The sequence below is a fragment of the Bison bison genome, unplaced genomic scaffold, assembly GCF_000754665.1.
Source record: "Bison bison bison isolate TAMUID 2011002044 unplaced genomic scaffold, Bison_UMD1.0 scf7180017864317, whole genome shotgun sequence".
In the NCBI taxonomy this organism is placed as follows: domain Eukaryota; kingdom Metazoa; phylum Chordata; class Mammalia; order Artiodactyla; family Bovidae; genus Bison; species Bison bison.
Genome location: NW_011494889.1, coordinates 10,679,969 through 10,705,000, shown reverse-complemented (window position 1 = coordinate 10,705,000; position 25,032 = coordinate 10,679,969).

Here is a 25,032-nt window from a genome sequence, read left to right as displayed (position 1 = left end):
TTGCAGTCCAAGGGACTCTCAAGAGTCTTCTCCAACACCACAGTTCAAAAGCATCAATTTTTTGGTACTCAGCTTTCTTTATGGTCCAACTCTCACATCCATACATGACTACTGGAAAAACCATAGGTTTGACTAGACTGAACTTTGATGGCAAAGTAATGTCTTCTCTTTTTACTATACTTTCTAGGTTGGTCATAGTTTTCTTGCAAGGAGAAAGCATCTTTTAATTTCAAGGCTGAAGTCACCATCTGCAGTGATTTTGGAGCCCAAGAAAACAAACTGTCACTCTTTTCATTGTTTCCCCATCAATTTGCCATGAGTGATGGGACCAGATGCCATGATCTTTGTTTTTTGAATATCGAGTTTTAAGCCAAATTTTTCACTGTCCTCTTTCACTTTCATCAAGAGGCTCTACAGTTCTTCTTTACTTTCTGCCATAAGGGTGGTGTCATCTGCATATCTGAGATTATTGATACTTCTCCTGGCAATCTTGATTCCAGCTTGTGCTTCATCTGGCCCAGCACTTCCCATGATGTACACTGCATATAAGTTAAATAAGCAGGGTGACAATATACAGCCTTGACGTACTCCTTTCCCAATTTGGAATCTATCTGGTGTTCCATGTCCAGTTCTAACTGTTGCTTCTTGACCTGCATACAAATTTCTCAGGAGGCAGGTAAGGTGATCTAGTATTCCCATTTCTTCAAGAATTTTGCAGTTTGTTGTGATTCATATAGTCAAAGGCTTTGGTGTAGTCAATAAAGCAGAAATAGATGTTTTTCTGGAACTCTTTTCCTTTTTCAATGATCCAGTGAAAGTTGGCAATTTGGTCTCTGATTCCTATGTCTTTTCTAAATCCAGCTTGAATGTCTGGAAGCTCTTGGTTGAAGTATAGCTTACAGGCTTTTGAGCATTACTTTGCTAACATGTGAGATGAGTGCAATTGTGCTGTAGTTTGAACATTCTTTGGCATTGCCTTTCTTAGGGATTGGAATGAAAACTGACCTTTTCCAGTCCTGGAGCCACTGCTGAGCTTTCCAAATTTGCTGGCAAATTCAATGCAACACTTTAACACCACCATCTTTTAAGATCTGAAATAGCTCAGCTGAAATTCCATCATCTCCACTAACTGTATTCATAGTGATGCTTCCTGAGGCCCACTTGACTTTGGACTCTAGGATGTCTGGCTCTAGGTGGGTGATCACACCATTGTGGTTATCTGGGTCAATAAGATCTTTTTTTGTGTAGTTTTTCTGTTTTATTCTTGCCACTTTTTCTTAATTTCTTATGCTTCTGTTGGGTCCATACCATTTCTGTCCTTTATTGAGCTCATCTTTGCATGAAAAGTTTCCTTGGTATCTCTAACTTTCTTTAAGAGATCTCTAGTGTTTACCATCCTGTTGTTTTCCTCTATTTCTTGGCAATGATCACTGAGGAAGGCTTTCTTATCTCTCCTTGCTATTCTTTGGAATGCTGCATTCTGTTCAGTTCAGTTGCTCAGTCGTGTCCAACTCTTTGCAACCCCATGAATTGCAGCACGCCAGGCCTCCCTGTCCATCACCAACTCCCAGAGTTCAGTCAAACTCACATCCATTTAGTTGGTGATGCCATCCAGCCATCTCATCCTCTGTCGTCCCCTTCTCCTCCTGCCCCCAATACCTCCCAGCTTCAGGGTCTTTTCCAATGAGTCAACTCTTTGCATGAGGTGGCCAAAGTACTGGAGTGTCAGCTTTAGCATCATTCCATCCAAAGAACACCCAGGACTGATCTCCTTTAGAATGGACTGGTTGGATCTCCTTCCTTGCAGTCCAAGAGACTCTCAAGAGTCTTCTCCAAAACCACAGTTCAAAAGCATCAATTTTTCAGCCCTAAGCCTTCTTCACAGTCCAACTCTCATATCCATACATGACCACTGGAAAAATCATAACCTTGACTAGACAGACCTTTGTTGGCAAAGTAATGTCTTTGCTTTTGAATATGCTATCTAGGTTGGTCATAAGTTTTCTTCCAAGGAGTAAGCATCTTTTAATTTCGTGGCTGCAGTCACCATCTGCAGTGATTTTGGAGCCCCCCAAAATAAAGTTTGACAGTGTTTCTACTGTTTCCCCATCTATTTCCCATGAAGTGATGGGACCAGATGCCATGATCTTAGTTTTCTGAACGTTGAGCTTTAAGCCAACTTTTTCACTCTCCTATACCTTTCTTTTTCTCTTCTGCCTTTAGATTCTCTGCTTTTCTCAGCTATTTGTAAGACCTCCTCAGAAGACCCTTTTGCCTTTTTGCATTTCTTTTTCTTGAAGATAGTCTTGATCAGTGCCTTCTGTGCAATGTCGTGAACCTCTGCCTGTAGTTCTTCAGGCACTCTGTCAGATCTAATCCCTTGAATCTATTTATCACTTCCACTGTATAATTGTAAGGGATTTGATTTAGGTCATACCTGAAGGGTCTAGAGGCTTTCCCTACTTTCTTCAATTTACGTCTGAATTTTGCAATAAGAGGTTCATGATCTGAGCCACAGTCAGCTCCCAGTCTTGTTTTTGCTGACCGTATAGAGCTTTTCCATCTTTGACTGATCTAATCAATCTGATTTCAGTATTGACCATCTAGTGATGGTCATAGCAAACTCCCTCTTTCAACAACACAAGAGACATCTCTTCCTAATGCCATACACAAAAATAAACTCAAAATAGCTTATAGACCTAAATGTAAGATCAGAAAGTATAAAACTCTTATAGGAAAACACAGGCAGAATACTCGATGACATATATCAAGGCAAGATCCTTTATGACTCACCTTCTAGAGTAATGGAAATAAAAACAAAAATTAAAAGTGGGACCTAATTAAACCTAAAAGCTTTTGCACAGTAAAGGAAACTACAAAGAATGTGAAAAGACAATGCTCAGAATGGGAGAAATTATTAGCAAAGGAAACAACTAACAAAGGCTTAATTTTCAAAATATACAAGCAGATCATACAACTCAATATCAGAAAAACAAACAACCCAATCAAAAGGTAAGGAAAAGACCTAAATAGAGACATTTTTCCAGAGAAGACACACAAATAGCTAACAAGCACATGAAGAGGTGTTCAACATCACTCATTATTAAAGAAATGTAAATCAAAACTACAATGAGATACTACCTCACAACAGTCAGAATTGTCATCATCATAAAGTCTACAAACAAATGCTGGAGAGGGTGTGGAGTAAAAGGAACCGTCTTGCATTGCTGGTGGGAATGTAAATTGATACATCTACTATAGAGGATGGTATGGCTATTTCTTAAAAAACTAGGAATAAAACCACCATATGACCTAGCAATCCCATTACTAGGCATATAGCATGAGGAAAACAAAATTGAAAATGACACATGTACCCCAATGTTCATTGCAGTGCTATTTACAAAAGCTAGAACATGGAAATAACCTAGATGTCCATCGACAGATAAAAGGATAAAGAAGCCATCATACATATATACAATGGAACTCAGCCATGAATAGGAATGCATTTGAATCAGTTCTATTGAAGGGGACGAACCTGGAGCCTATTACACAGAGTGAAGTGAGTCAGAAAGAGAAATATAAATATCATATACTAACATATATATATGGAATCTAGAAAGATAGAACTGGTAAATTTATTTATTGGGCAGTGAAGAACAAACAGACATAGAGAACAGTCTTATGGATATGGGTGTTGAGGAGAGGAATAAGACAGTGAGATGTATGGAGAGAGTAACATGGAAACTTATATTACCATATGTAAACTAGACAGCCAATGGGAATTTACTGTAAGACTCAGGGAACTCAAATAGGGCTCTGTAACAAACTAGAGGGGTGGAATGGTGAGGGAAATGGGAGAGAATTTCAAGAGGGAGGGGACATATGTATACCTATGGGTCATTCTTGTTGATGTTTGACAGAAAAAAACAAAATTCTGAAAAACAATTTTTCTTCAAATAAAAAATAAATTAATTTTAAAAAAGGACAATTTCATGACTTCTCTTGACACTACAGGAGGACTGAGTTTTCAGGGCAACCAACTGGTCCCAAAATATAAGGAGAGATGGATGACAACCATGACAGAGGCATGCTAGTGAAGCAAGAGAGGGAAATATCATATGCTGGGACACACAGGAGCCCCTGGGATCGACCACCAAGTGATGGTGCTTGGCTTCATGCAGGAAAAAAATTCAGGAATGAACCAAAGTAACCCCAGCAATCCCACTGCTGGGCATACACACCGAGGAAATCAGAACTGAAAGAGACACGTGTACCCGTGTACCCTGATGTTCATCGCAGCACTGTTTATAATAGCCAGGACTTGGAAGCAACCTAGATGTCTATCAGCAGACGAATGGATAAGAAAGCTGTGGTACATATACACAATAGAGTATTACTCAGCCATTAAAAAGAATACATTTGAATGAGTTCTAATGAGGTGGATGAAACTGGAGCCTATTATACAGAGTGAAGTAAGCCAGAAAGAAAAACACCAATACAGTATCAGTTCAGTTCCGTTCAGTTGCTCAGTCATGTCTGACTCTTTGTGACCCCATGAATTGCAGCACACCAGGCCTCCCTGTCCATCACCAACTCCCGGAGTTCACTCAGATTCACGTCCATCGAGTCAGTGATGACATCCAGCCATCTCATCCTCTGTCGTCCCCTTCTCCTCTTGCTCCCAATCCCTCCCAGCATCAGGGTCTTTTCCAATGAGTCAACTCTTTGCATGAGGTGGCCAAAGTGCTGGAGTTTCAGCTTTAGCATCATTCCTTCCAAAGAAATCCCAGGGCTGATCTCCTTCACAATGGACTGGTTGGATCTCCTTGCAGTCCAAGGGACTCTCGAGAGTCTTCTCCAGCACCACAGTTCAAAAGCATCAATTCTTCTGCGCTCAGCCTTCTTCACAGTCCAACTCTCACATCCATACATGACCACAGGAAAAACCATAGCCTTGACTAGACGGACCTTTGTTAGCAAAGTAATGTCTCTGCTTTTCAATATCGTATCTAGGTTGGTCATAAGTTTTCTTCCAAGCAGTAAGCATCTTTTAATTTCATGGCTGCAGTCACCATCTGCAGTGATTTTGGAGCCCCCAAAAATAAAGTCAGCCACTGTTCCCACTGTTTCCCCATCTATTTCCCATGAAGTGATACTAATGCATATATATGGAGTTTAGAAAGACAGAAACAATAACCCTGTATGAGAGACAGCAAAAGAGACACAGATTTATAGAACAGTCTTATGGACTCTGTGGGAGAGGGCGAGGGTGGGATGATTTGGGAGAATGGCATTGAAACATGTATAATATCATATGTGAAACGAATCGCCAGTCCAGGTTCGATGCATGATACAGGATGCTCGGAACTAGTGCACTGGGATGACCCAGAGGGATGGTATGGGGAGGGAGGTGGGAGGGGGTTTCAGGAGGGGAACACGTGTATACCCATGGCAGATTCATGTTGATGTATGGCAAAACCAATACAATATTGTAAAGTAATTAGCCTCCAATTAAAATAAATAAATTTATATTAAAATAAATAAATAAAAAACCAAAGTAAAGCAAAAGCAACCTTATTCAAGAGATGCACATTCCATAGGCAGAAAGCAGAATATCTTCAAAAGTGAAAGCAGCCCAAGTTATGGGGTGGGTAATTTCATAAGCTAATGAGTAGGAGGAATACTTTAATTATTTTGGGGAAGGGGGCAGGGATTTCTAGGAATTGGGCCACTGCCCATTTTTTGGCCTTTGTGGTCATACTTGGAAAACCGTCAATGCCCTGGTGACTGTGTCATTTAGCATATTCTGCTGCTGTTGCTAAGTCGCTTCAGTCCTGTCCGACTCTGTGCGATCCCAGAGACGGCAGCCCACCAAGCTCCGCCGTCCCTGGGATTCTCCAGGCAAGAACACTGGAGTGGGTTGCCATTTCCTTCTCCAATGCATAAAAGTGAAAAGTGAAAGTGAAGTCGTTCAGTCGTGTCCGACTCTTAGCGACCCCATGGAATGCAGCCCACCAGGCTCCTCCGTCCATGGGATTTTCCAGGCAAGAGTACTGGAGTGGGGTGCCATTGCCTTCTCCGTTAGCATATTCTAATGAATCACTAATGGAGAAGCTCTATAAAGTCAGCAAAAAAAAAAATACCAGGAGCTGACTGTGGCTCAGATCATGAACTCCTTATTGCCAAATTCAGACTGAAATTGAAGAAAGTAGGGAAAACCACTAGACCATTCAGGTATGACCTAAATCAAATCCCTTATGACTATATAGAAGAAGTGAGAAATAGATTTAAGGGACTAGATCTGATAGACAGAGTGCCTGATGAACTGTGGATGGAGGTTCGTGACATTGTACAGGAGACAGGAATCAAGACCATCCCCAATAAAAATAAATGCAAAAAAGCAAAATGTCTGTCTGAGGAGGCCTTTCAAATAGCTGTGAAAAAAGGGAAGCAAAAAGCAAAGGACAAAAGGAAAGATATATCCATTTGAATGCAGAGATCCAAAGAATAGCAAGGAGAGATAAGAAAGCCTTCCTCAGCGATCAATGCAAAGAAATAGAGGAAAACAATAGAATGGGAAAAACTAAAGATCTCTTCAAGAAAACTAGAGATACCAAGGGAATATTTCATGCGAAGATGGGCTCGATAAAGGACAGAAACTATATGGACCTAACAGAAGAGAAGACATTAAGAAGAGGTGGCAAGAATACAGAGAAGAACTGTATAAAAAAGATCTTCACAATCCAGATAGTCACGATGTTGTGATCACTCACTTAGAGCCAGACATTCAGGAATCTGAAGTCAAATGGGCCTTAGGAAGCATCACTACGAACAAAGTCAGTGGAGGTGATGGAATTCCAGTTGAGCTACTCCAAATCCTGAAAGATGATGCTGTGAATGTGCTGCACTCAATATGCCAGCAAATTTGGAAAGCTCATCAGTGGCCACAGGACTGGAAAAGGTCAGTTTTCATTCCAATCCCAAAGAAAGGCAATGCCAAAGAATGCTCATCTTACACACTAGTAAAGCAATGCTCAAAATTCTCCAAGCCAGGCTTCAACAGTACACGAACCGTGAACTTCCAGATGTTCAAGCTGGTTTTAGAAAAGGCAGAGGAACCAGAGATCAAATTGCCAACATCCACTGGATCATTGAAAAAGCAAAAGAGTTCCAGAAAAACATCTATTTCTGCTTTACCGACTATGCCAAAGCCTTTGACTGTGCGGATCACAAGAAACTGTGGAAAATTCTGAAAGAGATGGGAATACCAGACCACCTGACCTGCCTCTTAAGAAACCTGTATGCACGTCAGGAAGCAACAGTTAGAACTGGACATGGAACAACAGACTGCTTCCAAGTAGGAAAAGGAGTACATCGAGGCTGTATGTTGTCACCCTGCCTATTTAACTTATACTCAGAATACATCATGAGAAACGCTGGGCTGGAGGAAGCACAAGCTGGAATCAAGATTGCTGGGAGAAATATCAATAACCTCAGATATGCAGATAACACCACTCTTACGGCAGAAAGTAAAGAAGAACTAAAAAGCCTCTTGATGAAAGTGAAAGAGGAGAGTGAAAAAGTTGGCTTAAAGCTCAACATTCAGAAAACGAAGATCATGGCATCTGGTCCCATCACTTCATGGCAAATAGATGGGGAAACAGTGGAAACAGTGGCTGACTTTATTTTTCTGGGCTGCAAAATCACTGCAGATGGTGATTGCAGCCATGAAATTAAAAGACACTTACTCCTTGGAAGGAAAGTTATGACCAACGTAGACAGCATGTTAAAAAGCAGAGACATTACTTTGTCAACAAAGGCCCGTCTAGTCAAGGCTATGCTTTTCCAGTGGACATGTATGGATATGGATGAGAGTTAGACTATAAAGAAAGCTGAGCACCAAAGAATTAATGCTTTTAAACTGTGGTTTTGCAGAAGACTCTTGAGAGTCCCTTGGACTACAAGGAGATCCAACCAGTCCATCCTAAATGAGATCAGTCCTGGTTGTTCATTGGAGGGACTGATGCTGAATTGAAACTCCAATACTTTGGCCACCTGATGTGAAGAGCTGACTTATTTGAAAAGACTGTGATGCTGGGAAAGATAGAGGGCAGGAGGAGAAGGGGAAGACAGAGGATGAGATGGTTGGATGGCATCACCGACCCAATGGACATGGGTTTGGGTGGACTCCGGGAGTTGGTGATGGACACGGAGGCCTGGCTTGTTGCAGTTCATGGGGTCACAAAGAGTCAGACACGACTGAGCGATTGCACTGAGCTGAACTGAATGAATCACTGTGAGCATATAATGAGATTCAAGATCTGCTAAAAGTTGAATTTTCTCTCTTCTTGGGCCTAGTTGTTCTAACCAGTTTTTGTCCTATCCTGTTTTCCTCAATGACTGCCATTCTCCCCCAGTTTCTTCCTATCTTATTAGCATTTGCTTAGCAAGAAAGGTGCAACTGGCTACCAAAAGGAGATTGTAAAGCCACTGGTAAGCTGCAGAAATGGGGGATTCTGAAATCTCTTGTGTTTTTCTCCATGAACTCCTTTGCATGCTCTCAGAAAAGACTAGTAAGAATACTGTGAAAGTGTCCCTTAAGGTATAAATGTAAAGAAAGGGAAGAACAGCCAATGAAGAAGTGTCACAGAAGTCTACTAGATCATTCTCTCCTTTTCACTGTAGAGCAAATGTTTTACTCTGTGTGAAGAAGGGCAAAAACACCCTTTAGACACTAGTGAATATTCACCAGACCTAGGGAAAGGACTAGAAAGGAAAAACTCCCACACCTGAGGGAAAAGAAAGCTAGTATGGGTAACAGGCTATTGCTGGAAGAGGAGGAGGCCTCATCTCTGTGACCTAATGTTCTACAAAATATATTCAAAGAAGTTTTCCTGCAGGCAGAAGACATGTTATAAGACAGAAACTTGGATCAACAGAAAGAAAGGAAGAGCCCTGAAAATAGAATAAATAAAGATAAGTTAAAATAGATTTACTCTTATATTTAATGACTTTCAAAATTAATTTGTCTAAAGGAAAAATAGATGTAATGTGTTGTGAAAGTGAAAATAGCTCAGTCATGTCCAGCACTTTGTGATCCCGTGGACGATACAGTCCATAGAATTCTCCAGGCCAGAGTACTGGAATGAGTAGCCTTTCCCTTCTCCATAAGATCTTCCCAACCCAGGGATCGAACCCGGGTCTCCCGCACTGCAGGTGGACTCTCTACCAGCTGAGCCACTAGGGAAGCCATATACCAAATGCAAAAGTAAATTATGACATTAATAGAGCAAAAATCAATGGAAGGAATATAAGATACTCTATGTTTCTTAAATTGTATATGAAATGACATATTATTTGAAGGTTCAGTTCAGTTCAGTTGCTCAGTCGTGTCTAACTCTTTGCAACCCCATGGACTGCAGCACGCCAGGCCTCCCTATTCATCACCAATTCCCGGAGTCCACCCAAACCCATGTCCATTGAGTTGATGCCATCCAACCATCTCATATTCTGTTGTCCCCTTTTTCTCTTGCCTTCAATCTTTCCCAGCATCAGGGTCTTTTCAAATGAGTCAGCTCTTCACATCAGGTGGCCACAGTATTGGAGTTTCAGCTTCAACATCAGTCCTTCCAATGAATATTCAGGACTGATTTCCCTTAAGATGGACTGGTTGGATCTCCTTGCAGTCCAAGGGGCTCTCAAGAGTCTTCTCCAACACCACAGTTCAAAAGCATTAATTCTTCGGCACTCAGCTTTCTTTATAGTCCGACTTTCACATCCATACATGACTACTGGAAAAACCATAGCCTTGACTAGACGGAACTTTGTTGACAAAGTAATGTCTCTGCTTTTTAATATACTGTCTAGGTTGGTCGTAAGTTTCCTTCCAAGCAGTAAGCGTCTTTTAATTTCATGGCTGCAATCACCACCTGCAGTAATTTTGGAGCCCCCAGAATAAGGTCTGCCACTGTTTCCACTTAAAGGTAGACTCATTAAAGTTGCATACTGTAAACTGTAGCATAGGAACAACAAAAAATTTAAGTAAAAATGTATAAATAATAGCCATGAGAGAAGATAAAATCAAATCGTGAAAAAAAATGCTCAACTAACTCAAGGGAAGCCATAAATATAGAAAAACAGAAAGAAAAAAAACCCAGATAACTAAATAGAAAAGAGCAGACAAGATGATAGATTTAATCTATCTGTATCATATTAAATGTGAATAGTCAAAATACACAAGTTAAAATACAGAGATTGCCAGAATGGATGAAAAAACAAGAACCAATTTTATGCTGTCTAAAGGAAACCCAATTTAAATGTAAAGACATAAATACATTGAAAATAAAGAGCTGGAATAGACACTAGCAAAACAGAGTGAGGGTAAGTATACTAATATCAAACAAAATAGAAATTAGAGCAAGGAATACTATCAGGAATTAAAAAAAGAATACATAATGATAAAGGGTTCAAATAAGCAATATATATATATACATATATGTATGTATAAATCCTAAATATGTGTGCAACCAAGAGTAGAGCTTCAAATGCATAAACAAGTCAACAGAATTGAAAGGAGAAATAGAAATATCCATGTTTGACTGGACTAATTTCTGGCTAATTCTTCTATTGTTTTTGAAACCACCATGGGGCAGAGTAGAGAATAAGATTGGGAGAGGCAGGAAGTCAAAGCCATAGTTAATCATAAAAATCTAAGTTCCCTTGGGAATTTGTGGAAATCTTGGGAGAACACTAGGATTTCCAGGATATGGAATAGGCATGGGAAAGGAGGATTAGTTCCACACCCATTCCTTTCTGGGTTCCAGGAAAGAACAAGTTTTGGCTCATTGGGCAGATTATGGCTTTGAGATATAGGCCATTACCTCAGAGGCACATTTTACAAAGGATATGACAGGAAGACAGCTGAACTAAACTTTATATAACTCTCAGAGGTTGCACAACTTATCCCCTTAGAATGAAAAAGTGGGACCCCGTTGAACTGGGGAATTGATGTTTGTCTCTGGTTTTGGCAAGGAAGGAAGTGTTGCACAGTGCAGGAAGAAATGCCCATTTGACCTAATTTCTGTGTTTTGAAATTCTCCAGAAAAGCATGAGCACAACTTTATTTCTCATATTAAAAAAAGCAAGCTTCCCCAAATGAAAAGACCAGCCCAAAGCTGGGTCTTCTTGTCAGGTCAGCCCTATCTCTAACAAAAGGTTAGTGATCCTATCTGGGGGTAGTTTAAGCTTCAGCAAGGCTGGTTTTAGGGGTGAAATTGACACTTTCAGGAAGCTCACAGAAAATCCTGGGGGAGGAGAGCAAAGATCTAATTGCTTTGCTCAGTGTTCTGTGACTTCACTAGAGCTCTGTGGTTGTTCATGCCCTCAGGATATGTTAATAATTACCAGACTATATTACTGAACAAAATTTAGCTCTTGGGAGGCCAGAGTGTTTTTTATTAGTGTAAGCCAATATAAAAAAACAATATACTAATATTAACACTGGAAGAGTTGAGAGACTTTCTAAACTCAATGTTTTCAAACATATTCTGTGGATCCCAAGCTACTGAAGAGGTACTGAGGCATTAGAAGGTAGAGGGAAGCTAAGGAAACAGGATTCTAAAATCTCTCAGGTCTCCAACCAGAGCAGTTCTCCCTATTTGTTTCATTTGGATTGGACCACATATGAAACTTCATTTAGTAGAAATTAATATTTTCCTTCTTAAAAAAATTGACAATTAGTGATCCAATCATAGGTTGGCAAGGTTTTTCTGTAAAGAGCCAGAGAGTGAATATTTTAAACTTTTGGGCCACCTATTATCTCTATCACATGTTCTGGTTTGTTTTTGTTTTTTTAACCCTTTAAAAATGTAAAGAAACACTCAACTTGTAGGCACATGCAAACAATTTTGAGAGCTGCTCTAACTTGACTTTGTTGTTCAGTCACTCAGTTATGTCTGACTCTGTGACCCCATGGACTGCAACACACCAGGCTTCCCTGTCCTTCACCAACTTTTGGAGCCTGCTCAAACTCATATACACTGAGTCAGTGATGCCATCCAACCATCTCATCCTCTGTGATCCCCTTCTCCTTCTGCCTTCAATCTTTCCGAGCATCAGGGTCTTTTCTAAGGAGCTGGCTCTTCACATCAGGTGGTCAAAGTATTGGAGCTTCAACTTCAGCGTCAGTCTTTCCAATGAATATTCAGGGTTGATTTTCTTTAGGATTGACAAGTTTGATCTCCTTGCAGTCTAAGGGACTCTCAAGAGTCTTCTCCAACACCACAGTTCAAAAGCATCAGTTTTTTGGTGCTCGGCTTTTTTCATGGGCCAGCTATCACTTCCGTACATTGCCACTGGAAAAATCATAGCTTTAACTAGACAGATCTTTGTTGGCAAGGTAATGTCTTTGCTTTTTAATATGCTGTCTAGGTTGCTCAGAGCTTTTCTTCCAAGGAGCATTTTTTAATTTCATGGCTGCAGTCACCATCTGTAGTGATTTTGGAACTCAGGAAAATAAAGCCTGTCACTGTTTCCATTGGTTTACATCTATTTTCCATGAAGTAATGGAATGGAATGCCATGATCTTAGTTTTTGAATGTTGAGTTTTAAGCCAGCTTTTTCTATCTCACATCAAATTTTGACTTCGCCTTTGGTCAAGAGACCTACAGGGGTATGAAATCCATTGAGGCTATCAGTAACTATATGCTTTGGAAACTGTTGGACTGAGAGAATATTGGAATTTTCTCCTAAATGTACCAGAATTAGGGGTACTATCTTTCAAGATTTGGAATATACACTGAAATAATGACTATTTTATGCTGCTTAGCATCCTATAGGTATGAGTCTGAAAATCAAAGGGCCCTCTCACCATCCTCCTAGGTTCACTTGGGTAGTTTGTGAAATCTGATCCCACAAGTTTAGCTTGTTAGTCTAAAGCTATTAATTTCCAGGAAGTAGCTGCTTTTACAAGGAGACTTGGTAGGAGTTTCACTAATTCTCAAGTCACAACTCTTACTTGGTTGTTTTGGGCTCTTTAGTCAATAGCTCAACAAACAAATGATGAGTTACTGTCTATTTATACATTGCCAGAAAAAAAGACCCTGATTATCATGAGAATATTGGATTGCTGCTATATAAGGGAACCAGGAAGAGTAGCATCTGCAAGTCAAGGGATTCACTAGGATATTTGTTGCTGTTGTTCAGTTGCTCGGTCGTGTTGACTCTTTGTGACCCCATGGACTGCAGCATGCCAGTATTTCCCGTTATTCACTAACTTCTGAAGTATGCTCAAACTCATGTGCATTGAATTGGTGATGCCATCCAATCATCTCATATTCGGTCGTCTCCTTCTCCTCCTGCCTTCAATCTTTCCCAACATTAAGAGTCTTTTCCAATGAATTGGCTCTTTGCATCAAGTGGCCAAACTACGGGAGCTTCAGCTTCAGCATGAATATTCAGTGTTGATTTCCTTTAGGATTGACTGGTTTGATCTCCTTGCTGTCCAAGGGACTCTCAAGGGTCTTCTCTCAGTACCACAGTTCAAAAGCATCAGTTCTTCTTTCTGGTCCAACTTTCATATCCATACATGACTACTGGAAGAACCATAGCTTTGAATACATGAATCTTTGTTGGCAAAGTGCTTTTTAATATGCTTTCTAGGTTTGTCTTTTCTTCCAAGGAGCAAGTGCTTTTTAATTTTATGGCTGAAGTCACCATCTGCAGTGATTTTGCAGCCCAAGAAAATGAAATTTTTCACTGTTTCCATTTTTCCCCCATTTATTTGCCATGAAGTGGTGGGACTGGATGCCATGATCTTCTTTTTTTAAATGTTGAGTTTTCAGCTTTTTCACTTTCCTCTTTCACCTTCATCAAGAGGCTCTTCATCAAGTTCCTCTTCACTTTCTGCCTTAAGGGTGGTGTCATCTGCATATCTGGGGTTATTGATATTTCTCCCAGCAATCCTGACTACAACTTGAGCTTCATCCAACCTGACATTTTGCATGATGTACTCTGCATGTAAGTTAAATAAGCAAGGTGACAATATACAGCCTTGACATATTCCTTTCCCAATTTGGAACCAGCCCATTGTTCTATGTCAGTTCTAACTGTTTCTTCTTAACCTGCATACAGGTTTCTCAAGAGGCAGTAAGGCGGTCTGGTATTCCCATCCCTTTAAGAATTATCCACAGCTTGTTGTGACCCACACAGTCAAATGTTTTAGAGTAGTCAATGAAGCAGAAGTAGATGTTTTCCTGGAATTCCCTTGCTTTTACTATGATCCAGCAGATCTTGGCAATTTGATCTCTGGTTCCTCTGTCTTTTCTAAATCCAGCTTGTGCATCTGCAAGTTCTCAGTTCATGCACTGTTGAAGTCTAGCTTACAGGACTTTGAGCTTTAACTTCTTAGCCTGTGAAATGAGTGCAATTGGGTAGTAGTTTGGATTTTCTTTGTCATTGCCTTTCTTTGGGATTGGAATGAAAACTGACCTTTTCCAGTCCTGTGTAGCCACTGCTGGTTTTCCAAATTTGCTGGCGTATTGAGTGCAGCACTTTAACACCATCATCTTTTAGGATTTGTAATAGCTCAGATGGGATTCCAACACCTCCACTAGCTTTGTGCATAGTAGTGTTTCCTGAGGCCTACTTGACTTCATACTCCAGGATGTCTGGCTCTAGGTGAGTGGTCCCACCATTGTGGTTATCTGGGTCATTAAAACCTTTTTTGTATAATCCTTCTGTGTATTCTTGCCACTTCTTAACCTCTTCTGCTTCTGTTGGGTCCATATCATTTCTGTCCATTATTGTACCCATCTTTGCATTAAATATTCACTTGGTATCTCTAATTTTCTTTAATAGATGTCTAGTCTTTCCCATTATATTGTTTACCTCTATGTCTTTGCTTTGTTCACTTAAGAAGGCTTTTGTATCTCTCCTGCTATTTTTTGGAACTCTGCATTCAGATGGGTATATCTTTCATTTTCTCCTTTGCCTTTTGCTTCTTTTCTTTTCTCAGCTATTTGTAAGGCCTCCTCAGAAAACCATTTTGCCTTTTTGTAATTCTTTTTCCTGGGGATAGTTTTGATCACCACTTTGTCCATAGAGCTTCAAGCACTCTGTCTATCAGATCTAATCCCTTAAGTGTATTTGTCATTTCCAGTGTATCATCATAAAGGATTCGATTTAGCTCATACCTGAATGGCCTAGTAGTTTTCCCTTCAAGTGCTGCACTCAATACACCACCAAATTTGGAAAACTCAGCAATGGCCACAGGACCAGAAAAGGTCAGTTTTCATTCTAATCCCAAAGAAGGGCAATGCCAAACAAAGCTCAAACTACCACACAATTGCTGTCATTTCACATCTAGCAAGATGATGCTCAGAATCCTTTAAGCTAGACTTCAACAGTACATGAACTGACAGCTTCCAGATTGTAAAGCTGGAACTAGCTGCTGAACAACCATAGAGAAGAGAATTTTGGAACCCACAAAAAAAAAAAAAAAAACCTGTGACCAAGGACAAAGGAGAAGCCACAAGATGGTAGGATGGGTGCAATCACGTTTAAAATCAAACCTCATACACACCAGAAATGCTCAGAGGACACAAACAAAACCTTGTGTGTAACAGAACCAAGGGACCTTTCACATGTGAAAGGGTCTCAGGTGACCCCCACATGAGATTGAGCCAGACCTGGGTCTGGCTTGAGTGTTTGAGGGTCTCCTGTGGAGGCACGAGTCAGCAGCAGCCTGCCGTGGAGACAGAGGCTCTGGCAACAGCAGTCTGGGTAGGCGCAGTGTCACATACGTCCTCTTGAAGGAGGTTGCCATGAGCTCCACTACAGAGCCACTGGGCAGGTGACTCACAAACAGGAGAACAATCACACCAAAGAAGGTCTCACACTGTTGCAGAAGTTCTAAGGCCCACAACAGACTTCTCAACTTGGGGATCAGGCAAAAGGACTGAGTATCCCTAAGGAATCTGACTTTGAAGGTCAGCAGGATTTGATTACAGACCTTCCTCAGGACTGGGGAAACAGACTCTTGGAGGGCACAAACAAAACCTTGGGCACACCAGGACCAGGAGAAAGGAGTAGTTACTCCACCAGAGACTGAGCCAGACGTGCCTGTGAGTGTCCAGGAGTCTCTAGTGGATGGGTCGACAGTGGCCTGCCGAGTGGTCAGGGGCACTGACTGCAACAGTCCTGGGAGGCCTGGCATGCCGGCACAAGTCCTTTTGAAGGAGGTTGCCATTACTGCCATTTCCCCTACCATAATTTCGCTTGAGGGCTACAGGGCGGGAGGGAGGGGAACACAGCCCCAACCATCAGCAGAAACTTGGATTAAAGATTTACTAAACATGGCCCCACCCACCAGAGGAAGACCCAGTTTCCCTCAAAGCCAGTCCCTCCCATCAGGAAGCTTGCACTAGCCTCTTATATTCATCCATCAGAGGGCAGACAGAATGAAAACCACAATCACAGAAAACTAACCAAACTGAAGGGCTTCCCTGACAGCTCAGTTGGTAAAGAATGCACCTGCAATGCAGGAGACCTGGGTTCGACCCCTGGGTTGGGAAGATCCCCTGGAGAAGGCCAGTATTCTGGCCTACAGAATTCCATGGACTGTATAATCTGTGGGGTTGCAGAGTCGGACATGACTGGATGACTTTCACTTTCACTTCAGTTTCAACCAGACTGATCACATGGACCACAGCCTTGCCTAATTCAATGAAACTATGAGCCATGCCTTGCAAGGCTACCAAAGACAGACGGGTCATGGTGAAGAGTTCTGACAAAATGTGGTCCATTGGAGAAGGCAATGGCAAACTACTTCAGCATTCTTGAGAACCCCCATGAACAGTATAAAAGGGTTTCCCTTACTTTCTCCAACTTAAGTCTGAATTTTGCAATATGGAGTTCATGCTCTGAGCCACAGTTAGCTCTCAGTCTTGTTTTTGCTGACTGTATAGAGCTTTTCCATCTTTGGCTGCAAAGAATATAGTTGATCTGATTTCGGTATTGACCATCTGGTGATATCCATGTGTAGAGTCCTCTCTTGTGTTGTTGGAGAAGGGTGTTTGCTATAGGGTGCAGTGCATTCTCTTGGCAAAACTCTCTTAGCCTTTTCCCTGGTTCATTTTGTACTCTAAGGGGGTATCTCTTGACTTCCTACTTTTGCATTCCAGACCCTTATGATGAAAAAAACTTTTTTTTTTTTTTTTTTGGTGTTAGTTCTAGAAGGTCTTATGGGTCTTCATAGAGCCATTCAACTTCCGCTTCTTTAGCATTAGTGATTGGGGCATGAGCTAGCACATACACTGGTGCTTTGATCTCCAGTGGGAACCATTTTTGTACAGTGCAACAGCCCTGGTCTGACAAAGGTACAACCAGGAGTTTAGTCATCTCAGGGTGAAGATCTGGTTACCCTACTAATCAAACAATCTAGACTAGCTTAGCAGAAGTTCTGGTTCAAGATAAGAGTAATCTAGAACAGGTGGTATTTAGATAAACATGATGAATATTATCATTAAGTAGGTTTACATGGAATGCTGCCAGTGTCTAATCCATAATTCTTTGCCTTTATCACTTTGGTGTATGGTAGTAGTTACCTGTATTCCTTTTCTTAAAGTTTCTTTCTTTCTTTTTTTAATTTAAATTACCAAAGCTTGGTTTGCTGTCTCTAGTGTAACTCATAAGTGCTAGGGAATTACTGTCCCTTGGAAGAAGTCCTCAACCAATGACTGATCCTAGTCAGAGTATAAACAACACAACTGTCTCAAACAGTAAGTGGGAAAGTCACTTTATACAATTCTTTTACATTGGCTCCAAGCGTTTTTTGGCTCAATTAAGCTTCAGTTGCCTTCAGAAGTAGCTGGCTTGATTCTGTCCCTTTATTTGCTGCTTTCCCATTCTTGTTTCATGTCCCCTTCTCCTGTGCTTGTGTTTTTCTTCACCTCCAAAGGAGCTACTTGCATGTGAATCATTTTCTCAGGATCTTCTTTGGGGAAACATAAATAAATTGGGAAAAGAAAGATGGGTTATTATGGGTTTCTTTTCAAACATAATGATGAATTAAACTGAGAACTATGTTTGGTGCCCATGTATCTCACACATTAATAAATGAGAACCTAACAGAAGCTAGAAGTATAAAACATAGTTCTTGAAATCTATCCCAAGTTATTTTAATGTAAACATTAATAATAACAGTTGAAAATGAAAATTTCAAAGGAAATGCAAAACTGAGCTGAAATTATAGGTATAAAATGGGATTGTCCTTGAGAAATTAGGACTTATCTTAATTTCTAGACTATCCTTTGCAGTTTGTACTGACTTCATCATTTGGATTCCATTTTTGGTTTCACATTCCTATGAGCCCGAAGTAACAGAATCCTGGATGTTCTTCTATGTTCTGACTCTTGATCTTTGCCCAGTGCTAAAGATATCTCTTTATCTCAGTCTTCTGGGTCCAGAACATTCTGCCATGACTTGAACCTCAGCTGTATAATTCAGCATCCCACTATCATAAGCCTTTGAAATATTTGAAATCATAATTCTTGTCTATTATTATTTTGTGAATAATCTCAGGACATTTTTTTTTCTGTCTCTTTTCTATCTCTTTCATGTTCTTTGTACTTTTCAATTCCCCAGTACCTCAAAAGATCTTGGATATTTCCAATGTTCTAGAGAACATCCCAGTCTGATTAAGAAGCAAACACTTTCAAATAAGACAGCTTTTCTTTCACTGTCCAGCCTGGACCTTTTCAGACTTGGCTGAGCATCCTTGGCCCATGGGGACACCCTCGTCTCTCAACAACTCTGAGAAGCAGAGTGACACCCAGTTCACACATACCAAGTTTTTAGCAAGACAGAGCATTTTAATTGAATTCCAAGGCAGTTAGTTTGGGTCCTGGAAATTCATCACTGACTGTGGGTGGCCTCTTGAGAGCAGTATATGTGTGTGTATAGTGGAGGTGTGTGTGTGTGGCAGGGGGGTGTGTGTATGTATGTGTGTATTTTTTTCCCCTTCTTTTGAATGAGTCTGCCTAAGACATGTTTGGTATACTGAGTCATATGAACAAATATGGCCCTAGCCCCAGCCACACTCCTGGATCATCAACTCTGCATAATATCCCTTTCTTAATTCTGAAGGGGCCAAGTCCTACTTAGCAACAGGATATTCGCCTAGCACTCAAGTTGACTCCTTGATGATGCCTGATGAATCCCAGAGAAGACTTGTCTGTCTTTTTTATTTGTGACCTCACCTCTATGTCCTTCCAGAATAGCAGAGTCAACTAAGAAAGTATTTTAACTGAGAAAGTTAAAAATATCCCAGACAGCATAATTTAGCGATCAAAATATTCCACCTTCAGGGAAGAGTAATTACAGGCCTCCTGTCTCTTCTATCTTTTGTGGAAAATCTGCATGGCTATCTTCTTTTCTTTCATTAAAGAAGAACAGTTTTGTGTCTACAGAGATGATTGTTTTCACATTGGGAGGCTACAGCCTTCCATGGTCAAGGTCTTCACTGAGGCTAAGTATGATCTCATGGGATAGAAACTTAACCAGATTGTGAGATCAGGAATAGTTTGTTTTGTTTTGTTTTGTTTTTTTAATGTGAAGCACGAGCTAGCAAAATTTTAGAAATACCATTACAGGCTGGCTTGGACCTATATCACCACTAACCATCTCAGATAACCCAGACTACACCTGACTCTTTCCAGTGAGGTCAGAATTCCTCTCCTACCCTCAGAAACAGAGTACAAGCAGTGTGCCAGCAAACAACCATGAGGCCTAGGTCTTCTTTCCATCTCCCCCGAACACCTTCCTCCTTCTGCCACCTTCTAGGAGACATTGGAAGACTGAGCAAAACTTCCATTTTCCCCATTGTTTGATTGAGATATAAGCCTGGACTTGCTCACAGTGCATTTTGTAATCTCCGGTCCTTAGCTAAAATTAATCCTGTATCCTCAGCCTCTCTGAAAGCTGTTGCCCATAAGAGAAGTCGGCTTCTCTCTCAAGGACTCAATTTCCCTTTGTAATTCATCCTGGGTAGCAATGATAATAATGACAATGGTGGTGTTGTTCAGCCTCTCAGACTTGTCTGATGATTTGCCACCCATGGGCCGCAGCACACCAGGATTTCCCGTCCTTCACCATCTTCCAGAGCTTGCTCAAACTCATGTCCATTGAGTAGATGATGCCATTCAACCATCTCATCCTCTGTCATCCCCTTCTCCTCCTGCCTTCAGTCTTTCCCAGCGTTAGGGTCTTTTCCAATAAAATCCAATAAAATCAGGTGGCCAAATTGCAGCTTCAGCTTCAGCATCAGTCCTTCCAAAGAATATTCAGGATTGATTTAGTTTAGTATTGACTGGTTTGATCTCCTTGCTGTCCAAGGGACTCTCAAGAGTCTTCTCCAACACAACAGTCCAAAAGCATCATTCTTCAGTGTTCAACCTTCTTTATGGCCCTACTCTCACATCCATACATGACCCTGGAAAAATCATAGCTTTGACTATATGGACCTCTGTTGGCAAAGTGAGGTCTCTGCTTTTTAATAAACTGTCTAGGTCTGTCATAGCATTTCTTCCAAGGAACAAGTATCCTTTAATTTCATGGCTGCAGTCACTGGCCACAGTGATTTTGGAGCCCAAGAAACTGAAGTCTGTCACTATTCCCACTTTTTCCCCATCTATTTTTCATGAAGTGATGGGACTGGATGACATGATCTTAGTTTTTTAAATGTTGAGTTTTAAGCCAGCTTTTTCACTCTCCTCTTTAAACTGCCTCAAGAGGCTCTTTACTACCTCTTCATTTTCTGCCATTACAGTGGTGTCATCTGCACATCTGAGGTTACTGATATTTCTCCCAGCAATCTTGATTCCAGCTTGTGATTTATCAAGCCTTGCATTTTGCATGATGTACTCCTCATATAAATTAAATAAGCAGGGTGGCAATATGCAGCCTTGATGTACTCCTTTCTCAATTTTAAACCAATCCACTGTTTCATGTTCAGTTCTAATTGTTGCTTCTTGACCTGCTGCAGGTTTCTCAGGAGACAGGTAAGGTGGTCTGGTATTCTCTTCTCTTTAAAAATTTTCCACAGTTTGTTGTGATGCACACAGTCAAAAGCTTTAGTGTAGTCAATGAAGCAGAAGTAGATATTTATTTGGAATTCACTTGTTTTTCCTATTATCCAAAGGATGCTGGCAATTTGGTCTTTGGTTCCTCTGCTTTTTCTAAATCCAGCTTGTACATCTGGAAGTTCTTAGTTCATGTATTGTTGAAGCCTAGCTTGAAGAATTTTGAGCATTATCTTGCTAGCATGTGAATAGAGTGCAATTGTGTGGTAGTTTGAACATTCTTTGGTATTGCCCTTCTTTGGTATTGGAATAAAAGCTGATTTTTTCCCAGTCTTGTGGTCACTGCTGAGTTTTCCAAATTTGTTAGCATATTGAGTGCAGCACTTTCACAGCATCATCTTTTAGGATTTGAAATAACTCAACTGGTATTCCATCACCTCCACTAGCTTTATGCATAGTAATGCTTCCTAAAGCCCACTTGACTTCACACTCCAGGATGTCTGGCTCTAGGTGAGTGATCCCACCAAGGTGGTTATCTGTTTCATTAAGACCTTTTACGTATAGTTCTGTGTATTCTTGCCACTTCTTCTTAACCTCTTCTGCTTCTGTTGGGTCCATACTGTTTCTGTCCTTTATTATACCCATCTTTGTGTGAAATGTTCCCTTGGTATCTCTAACTTGAAGAGATGTCTAGTCTTTCCCATTCTATTATTTTCCTCTATTTCTTTGCATTGTTCACTTAAGAAGACATTCTTACCTCTCCTTGCTATTCTTTGGAACTCTACATTCAATTGGTATATCTTTCCCTTTCTCTTTTGCCTTTTGCATCTCTTCTTTTCTCAACCATTTGTGAGGCCTCCTCAGACAACCATTTTACCTTCTTGCATTTATTTTTCTTTGGAATGATTTTGGTCACCACCTCCTGTACAATGTTGCAAACCTCCATCCATAATGGAGGACAGTGATAAATTATCTCACATTGCAGTTGGATGGGAATATGATACGGCTATCCCTTTTCTTCCCTTATAACTCACCTGCGCATTTGTATAAGTATACCCACCCATCTGCTGCTCCTTTGGAGTGCGGTGGCCTAGCCCCATCATTGCGCATTCTATGAGCATCCTCTGCTGATGATCCTGTGATCCATTCATTATTAGCCAATGGCACAGCCCTGTTCACTCAGCCTCCCCTCAGTTCCTGTGGTCTTAGCAGATACCTCTGATTCTCTCGTAAAATCCTCATCCAGATGCCTGCCCATGTGAAGCTCTTGCATTTTTAGGATCCTGTGGACCTCATCTCTCCCTCTTTCTCATCTCAATCATTTCCATGTTGTGTACCAGACCTGTCTAAAGTCAGTTTGGGTTAATTCTGCTATGTGGTTTGGAAGCACTGCCAGTTTCCTCCAAAAACCCAGCATTCCTGATATTAGTCCCAGGTGAGGGGCCTCAGGACATATTTACCTTCCACTCAGCAGTTGTCTTATGCCTGTAGGCCCTGGTCTATGATCTATATCTAGTTTTAAATTCCCTCTTTCATTTCAGGTCATCTTGAACTGATTTATAATCCCCTTTTTCTAATTTGCTTGGCAGTAGCTAAGCACAGGTCTTTTGTATGCATCTTGATGTATACTGGAGGTCTATTTGGCTTGCAGGACACATTTTCACCAGTTTATTATTTAACAATAATCTGACAATCATTTAGGGCTTCCCAGGTTGGTGCTAGTGGTAAAGAATCTACCTGCCAAAGCAGGAGATGCAAGAGACGCAGATTCAGTCCATGAGTCTGGAAGATTCACTGGAGTAGCAAGTGGCAATCCACTCCAGTACTCTTACCTGGAAAATTCCATGAACAGAGGAGCCTGGCTGAGTACAGTCCATGGGGCCACAGAGTCAGACTTGATTGAGCACACACCTACAAATGATAAATTAGGACTCAATTTATACTATGGAAAATGCCATCCCAATCTCAAAAATAGTTAACCATTCTTTTAAATCCTCCTAATAATTAACCTTTAAGCTTCAATATTTTCTTTTTATTCTATCACATGTCGATATTTTCTCTAGACCCCTCACTTGGTAAGATTAGGATATTACACCCCTTTCCTTCTACTCTCCTCTATATTCTCTTATACCCTGCCTCCACATGCTGGGTTCTGCCTTCAAATTTACACTTAAAATGTCAGATTGATCATATTTACATTTTGATCTGCAAGTATAATAAGCCTTCCATGCCTTGTCTATAGGCAGATTTTAGAATTTAAATGTCTCGTTGCTGTGACCATATAATATCAATTGAAGAATCAAATAATATGCTAAAATAACATTTCCTTTCATAGCCATTTACTTTTTACCTTGTTTCCAATTTTTCTGCTTTGTACTGTGTGCCTTTATCATGTCCCACAAATACTTTAACCTCCACCTCAGGGATTCCAGCAAATCTTCCAAGTCTCCCTTCATTCCAGTTCCACCGCCTCTGCTCCTCCTGCTGAACACTGACATGATTGTTCTCTAGGCTCGATGAACAGCTGTCATCTTGAACCTTCCCTTCATTACTCTGCTGGGTCAGATTCAGTATCCTATGGTTCTCATTTTTTTCCCCCTCTATCTTTATTTAAATCTTCAAGGAGCTTCCTGGAGAAGTGGGGTGAGGGGGGGATACATTGGCAGTAATGTTCTAAGCCTTGCTTTTATTTCATCTGCATGCTTGGTTGATAGTTTCAGATGTTCATAATTGTCTTTATGCCAATAACCCATCACACCAGGTGTCTCTGAGTCAGGAGTCTGTGTGGGGTTCTGCAGTTCTCAGCTTTCTCTTCCCATTTGCTACACCAACCAATATTCTCCCAACTACTTTAGGTCTACAGATATGTGTTGAAACATTATGTTACTGATGACTTTACCCCCTTTCTCTTTGCTTTATGGTGGCAAATGAATTTTTTATGCTTTTCCATTGCAAAGTAGCCTTAGAAAGGTCAAGGGGGAAACTTACATGTTCAATCTTTTATCTTGGACCAGAAACTTTCATTTGCACTTTTAGAAGATCCCCTTGACTGTCCTGGGGTAAATGGCATGGGTGAGGGCCAGAGGGGATACAGGGAGATCAAGAGGTGACTATTACATAGTTTCTGAGACAATGACATGGAGAAAAATGGATATTTTTAAAATAATTCTAAGGTTAAGGTCTATTTGATAGGCTGATTGGATGTGGAAACATGAAGAAGAGACAAGAATTAAGGTTAGGTGTAAGTTTATGGATTGAGCACCTAAGTGATGGCATTTAATGTTTGGGGAAGAAAAGGAGAGGGAAATAGATGCTTTATTTGTGACAAACTAAGATGTATATGTCAATTAGGCATCCAAATGGAAATGGAAAGTAGAAAGTTAGATGCACATGTTTGGAACCCAGAGAAAGATATGTAGGGTTGAGAAAAATTGGAATGTTCCTCAGGAGATTCATGATATTTATATTTTTCACCAGGAACTCACTTGGATAATCTCTAGTGATAGTTTTCTAAAACATTTCCACTAAATCAAAACATTCATTAATACAGCAAGAATAATGCAATTTCCATGAACACTAATACAGAGTCATCTGAAATGAAGAATCTGTAAGGAAAGAAATATGCAATTATTGAAGTCTATTTTAAAAAAGTACTTCTACTACCACTCAGAAAATATTGGGAATGTATCTTTAGATTTCTATTGATTCTCTCTTCTTTCTTTTTTACCTAAGTAACCTGAGCTACAGTTCAGTTCAGTTCAGTCACTCAATCGTGTCCAACTCTTTGCGACCCCATGAATCGCAGCACGCCAGGCCTCCCTGTCCATCACCAACTCCCAGAGTTCACTCAGACTCACGTCCATCGAGTCAGTGATGCCATCCAGCCATCTCATCCTCTGTCTTCCCCTTCTCCTCCTTCCCCCAGTCCCTCCCAGCATCAGAGTCTTTTCCAATG